Below are 6,452 nucleotides of genomic sequence, written 5' to 3'. Positions count from 1 at the left end.
TTTAAAGATGCAAAGTTTCTGTTGCTTGCTTTGTATGGAAAGCCAACGGGGTCAAAATTCTTACTTCGTAACTTGTAACTGTGCAATTTCTAAATTGTTAATTCGTAAATTGTTAATTTGTAACTTGTTACTGTGAAATTCATAATGCTTAATTCGTAAAGTGTCAGTTTGTAACTTGCACCTTTGTAGTTTCAACATTCTTAATCGGTAAATCGTCAGTTTGTTACTTGTAACTGTGCAATTTCATAATGCTTCATTCGTAAATTGTCGATTTATAACTTGTATCTTTGTAACAAAATTCAACATTCTTCATTTGTTAATTGTCAATTTGTAACTTGTAGATTTCAAAATTCTTTATTGGTAAATTGTCTTTTTTTATATTGATGTTTTGTAACTTGTAACATGTGATTTGTTGATTCGTGAAATGTCGAAGTGTTAAATGTCATCGTTGTATTATGCTAACGATCATTATGACGACAGATGGCGCTCAGCTTCTTCTTCTGTGTATAAGCCTCCTGAAAGTAGGAGCACCGCCATGTGGAATATATACCTAAGTAATTTTAATCCATTAATTACAGCAAATGCGTCTAAAAAAAGCAAAACAAAAAATTGCATGTTTACAGGATCCCAGTTTTATTTTTATTACTGACGTGGACTTTCGTTCGGAAACTATATAAAAAAAACATCCCGACTAGTTCAGTCCCTCAACATAATAGATCTCTCCTAATTACGAGGTAAATGAAATAGCCATTGGTCAGTGGAATATTACGACTGGATTATTCAGGTATATACAATAAGGAAATGTGGTGATAAACTGTATGATTGCCAATGAGACAACTATCCACCAACGCGAAGTTACAAATTAACAATTTACGAATTAACAAATTAGAAATAAAACAGTTACAAGTTACGAATTGACAAGTTACAAATTAAGAATTTTGACCCCGTTGGCTTTCCATAGTTTTGTTGGTTGAAATTGTCTCTGTCAGCAGCATAAACAGTCTTCCAATCTGATGTTGACTGCTGTAAAAGTTCAGTTAACTGTGAGTCTAGATCTGAAAACCACAAAACATATATATAGATCAGGCTGTTAGCTTTCATATTTTTTCATTTTCTAATTTTTGGCCTTTAATATTGCTGAATAGATAGTATTGGTCTTGTGCATTGTGGAAGGCCATATGGCATATGAAGACCTATAGCTTTACTTGTATGTCATTTGTTCTCATTTGCAATCATACCACATTTTTTTCATATTTCTAATGTGCATTTACATGTATACCACTGACAGGAAATAAAGATGACAACTTTTATTTTTGCCATCCTTGGTGGCCATCTTGAAAATGTTTGACATCAGATAATCACCCACATATTGTGCTAATCTTTTCAAATTTTAGCACAATATGTTTCATTTAAAAAGATAACACCAGTTATCTCAGTAAAGGACAAATTTTGTGGAAGATGAAGAAAAAATGCAAGTTTGAACAAAACATTCAAGCATCTGAATTAGTAATGGGATAAAATATTGGAAAAATAATATGGTTTCTAACACAGAATAAATATAAAACATGTAAAAAGATGTAGTTTAATAGATTCAGCATAAAATCAAATTTAGATTTCAAAAAATGTTAAATTTTGGACCCTTTAAACTTCAATGTAAATAAATTTCATAACATTGCCCAACGCGAATGTGTCCATAGTACACGGATGCCCCACTCACACTATCATTTTCTGTGTTTAGTGGACCGTGAAATTTGGGTAAAACTCTAATTTGGCATTTAAATTAGAAAGATCATATCATAGGGCACATGTGTACTGAGTTTCAAGTTGAATGGACTTTAAACTTCATCAAAAACTACCTTGACCAAAAACTTTAACCTGAAGCGGGAGGAACGGACGGAAGGACAGACGGTTGGAAGGACGAACGAACGGACACACAGACCAGAAAACATAATGCCCTCTTCTATCATAGGTGGGGCATAAAAACTATATACAGGTTGAATTCAGCATATATATAAATTTATTGTTAAAATCAAACACTGTTAACATGGTTAAATTGTGGACCCTGACCGCTTTAACCAACCTGAAAACTAGGACCAAAATCATAGATCTAAGTTAAAGTACATATTTACAAATGCATATTCAGGATGTTTGATTATTTCTGTATATCAAAAAAAAACTAAATATAATAGAGTTCAATTTTTGTTTACATGTATATTAAACTAAGTTAAAATTTGGATCCTTTGGACCTAAAAATGTGGATAAATTCGAAAACCAGACCAAAATTAAAAATCTAAATATTTAACATTGGCATTTTGTTTATGAAAGAACCTCAAGAATTCAATTTTTGTAGAGAATGTTTTTTTTTTAACCATTTTTGAAATCAACGTGAAACAATTTAAAATGGGGTCATTGCAACATCTTGAATTTAAATACATTGTTCAATTTAGCATTTTAAAGAACCCAAATAATGTATCTATTTTAATTTGTTCTTGTCCTAAACCATTTGTGTAAACATGCATGAACTATTTGCCATTGGACTTAAGAAACCAACAACCAATCAATTAATCAAACAGGTGAAATATCTTCAAAAGTATCAATAAAAATCTCCCCCTTCTTTATATTTAAAATGGAATGTACAATGTATGAACAGTTCATTATTAGTTATTGAATGGAAAGTATAGGAGCCGCCCTACATTTACTATTAGCACTACAAATTAAATTAGTAAAGTGATTTTTCAATTAAACTGATGTATAACATGTATTATTATTATATAGGTGATTACATATACTTTTTATGATTACCATATTTTACAAACAGTTAAATTAATATATAAGTTAATAATATCTTACCAGTATCTTGTTCTATACACGACCTGGCTATTGTCACTTTCACAAAAAATCATCAGCATTGCTTGCATCAATTATAGCCCTACAAAAAAGTGTTAAAACTATAAAATAATTCTTCAATTTTGTATCACCGGAAATGTAGGGTAGTGTAGCATCACTGTGCATGTATTTTTTGTTTCTTTTAAAAAGGGGTCTATAAATAATCTACATACATTACATACATGTACAAAATGTACATTAATATACATGTAAGGTCCTAAAATAGAACTTTACAAAAGTTTGCAATGCTTTCGATGTTTTATTCTCCATGGCCTACATTGTATAATAGATCATTAAACAAGATTATTCTCTGGATAAAGTTGTCTAGTGTTACATGTACATTATGTTGTATGTAAAACATGTTTTGGAATGAGGCTTTACCACAGGATAAAGGCTTTTTTAGTAAACAAAGAGCTGAACATGTACAACTTCAACATAAAATATAACTTAGGGTAAGGAATAAAAAAAATGTTGCGTGGATTTATTATTGCGATTTTATAATTTAAAACTGAAATGTGATTTTAACTTTTGCGATATTCAGAAATATCCTGTTTGATTCATATAAAAAAATCTCAAAATGTGAGTTTTAATTATTGCAACTATAACCCTTTCGCATTTTACGCAATAATAAAAACATTTCAATAATTTATGAATTTACAGTAGAGTATTTGTTTGCACTTGGCTATAGGAAATAAATAAGATGTCCTAGAAACAGGTCAGGTGTAAAAGAATATTCACATGCCCTTTCAACCCTCTCCCCCTTTTTCATATGTTTTTTTTAATCTGGCTAATGTATCAAATGTTGGTCCCCTAATTTCAGATTGACTATATAAGGAACTAATAAAAATTGATTGTTAGAGTTGTACCTGTTCCTAATGGAATAACTGGTCCTGTATACAGCCTGTCACGAATTGGTGAAGATCCTTGGTCAGCTTTGACTTTGCTGGAAGAAGGTTGGACGGGATGTTGACATCTTGCTTGACTATAATGTTAATGAATTCCATAAAAGTCCCTGTACTTCAAGCATATTCTAACATGTCCAAGACGAGATAATATAACAAGGCAGTGTCTGCGCGTACCCGTATGTGGGTACGAATAGTCAAATTGCCGTTCTAGGCTGCACGTACCCACATCCGGTTTTCTATTAAACATGTTAAAATGCCATCGGATCGGGAATGAAACGGGAAATATATACGCAAATTATCGATAATATGGGGATTTCGTGTAGAAAGAGTCAAGAGTATGAAATATTTTCAAATTGTATTTATTAAATAATGATACATAATAAACATTGCAAAATTAAATGCACAATGATGTAAAATGAAACTGTACAGTCCCTGTAAAAGAAAAACATGATAGAAATGAATACTATTATAAAATTTAAATGAAAATTTAAAGAATAACATTTTAATAATTTAAAAATATACCCATATGATATTTTAAAATAATCTTATAGTAATGAATTCAAATGTTGCCAGTCTAAACAGCAATCACATGCCAACGAGTCCTGATCGTGTAGGTGCGACTGGATATGTATAAAGTGTAAAAAAAAAAACTACACGATCAGGACTCGTTGGCATGTGATTGCTGTTTAGACTGGCAACATTTGAAATGTGCAGGATTGAAATCTGTCAGGGGCGTAGCTAGAAAGAAACGATGTGGAAGCAACTCCCGAAAAAATTTTGGGACCCTATTATGCAGAATTTTTTTTTTTTTTGGTTTTCGGTCATAGGACGGTTAAAAGAGGAGCTATATGTAGATAAAAAATTTTGAATGTAAAACTATTAATAAATCTTCTGAATATAGTAATACATAAACAACACATATTTGTGATACAGAGTTTACTCAAAATTGTCCAAAATCTGCTCTTCGGGTCTGGGCAAAAACAAACTTCTCTATTACTTTGTCAACATTCACACTGAAATCCCGATGAATATGCAGTAATGCTATGTAACTTTCGTTGTTCATTGTTGATCGTACATTTGTTTTCAATTACATACGGAGTACCGTGACTGATAGATCTCAGAGCCATCAAGCACTCGCGAGATGTTATAAACCAGCGTACGTGTTCGGCATCGAACGACCTCCCAATTGAATTCGTCAAAAGTACATGCTAGGTCAGTTTCGTATGTTTCAGACAATATTGAGATTTGTTCGTTTGTGATATTTCCTACAACACGATGAAGCAGATACAGCACAAAGAAGCGATGTTCTGATAACTTGACGCGACTCCACTCTCCAGTTGCCTTATCATATGGTCTATGAACGCAAAAAATAATGAGACTTTCCAATACTGTTTTGGCGTGGTTGCAGGGTGATTGGCTCCGGTAGTGTGTCAACAACATCGCCTCGGCATATTTTCAACGATATCGAAGGGATCTGATAATTCTAATGCCGATTCATTAGTGGCAAGGTTTCGGTGGAAAATATAGTTGACATGCATTTTGTGTCCGGACACATGGACACAACGTTAAGTCCGTTAAATTACAAACATTGAATATAGTAATTCAGTTTAAATGCTTGAATTAATATAAATGACCACATGACAAATGACAAATGAAAATTCAATCAGATTCTTTCGAGACGCGACGGCCATACTTCCATGACGGCCCTAGGATGTGTCGGCCATACCGTCATATCGTCCATGGGACATATCGGCCACACATTGTGAGACGTATCGTCCACACTTTTATTTTTTTTTTATTGAGTTTATTACATAAAATATAATACGAAAAATAAGTATTTGTTCATAATAATAACATAAATATGATTGTGTAGTACTTTTTTTCTGTACAGAAGATCTTATTTATTCTTGTAAGAGTTATCTTTGCTTGATCATCATCGCTCGTGTTTACAACTTGTTGTGGCCATATTATGTAAGTATATTGATTATTTCTTCATTATCAGTTGTAAACATTTTTCGCAGAATCATTTTTATTGTAATGTGATATAAAGGCATCATATTTTATATGAAGTTTAAACTGTAGGAATGTTGACTGTCGCTGTCAATGACGATAGATGAATACAAGCACATGTTACAGATCTTATTATATATGTAAAAAATATATATCATTCTGAACTATAAAAATCTTCTCAATCTCAGTCTTGGTGAAATTAAAAACAGGACTCAGTGTAAAGGTTAACTCTAAGGAAGGCAATTCATCAAGTTCGAGTTATATTTGTCATGATCATCAGACACATTGTTTAATAATTCTGATTTTTTTTTCTTTCTTATAGTTTAGAGTCATTCTATTTGCTGAACATCTTTCCAAGACAGAGACTGCTGCAGAATTTTCCAATAACATAACAAATTACCCGTAAAATCTGACCATTGCTGACACTAAATATAATTGTATATATTTGCACAAAAGAAAAAGTAAAGAAAAAACGTCAAATATAATATTATATTATATGTCAAAATATATAAATTCACATTAATATTTGTAACATTGTTTGATAATTGGCAATCACATAAATTAATTAAAGGATTAACACCTCCGTAATTTGTTTACTTTGCATTAAACAGAGACACGCGCCCAATGATTGGATTAATATGATTTATGATC

At 31.7% G+C, this 6,452-nt stretch overlaps 1 long non-coding RNA gene across 1 annotated transcript; it reads right to left on the bottom strand.

The window, feature by feature from the left end:
- Positions 1-960: 960 nt before the first annotated feature.
- Positions 961-3,995, bottom strand: LOC143053832 (uncharacterized). Its single transcript, XR_012971470.1, has 3 exons — positions 3,753-3,995; positions 2,851-2,929; positions 961-1,055 (listed from the first exon to the last, which is right to left on the bottom strand). It is a non-coding gene; the product is annotated as an uncharacterized LOC143053832 (long non-coding RNA).
- Positions 3,996-6,452: the final 2,457 nt, after the last annotated feature.

This window comes from Mytilus galloprovincialis, chromosome 12 (assembly GCF_965363235.1).
Source record: "Mytilus galloprovincialis chromosome 12, xbMytGall1.hap1.1, whole genome shotgun sequence".
NCBI lineage: Eukaryota > Metazoa > Mollusca > Bivalvia > Mytilida > Mytilidae > Mytilus > Mytilus galloprovincialis.
The sequence above is the reverse complement of the archived record's forward strand: the minus strand, read 5'-3'. Positions and strand labels throughout refer to the sequence as shown.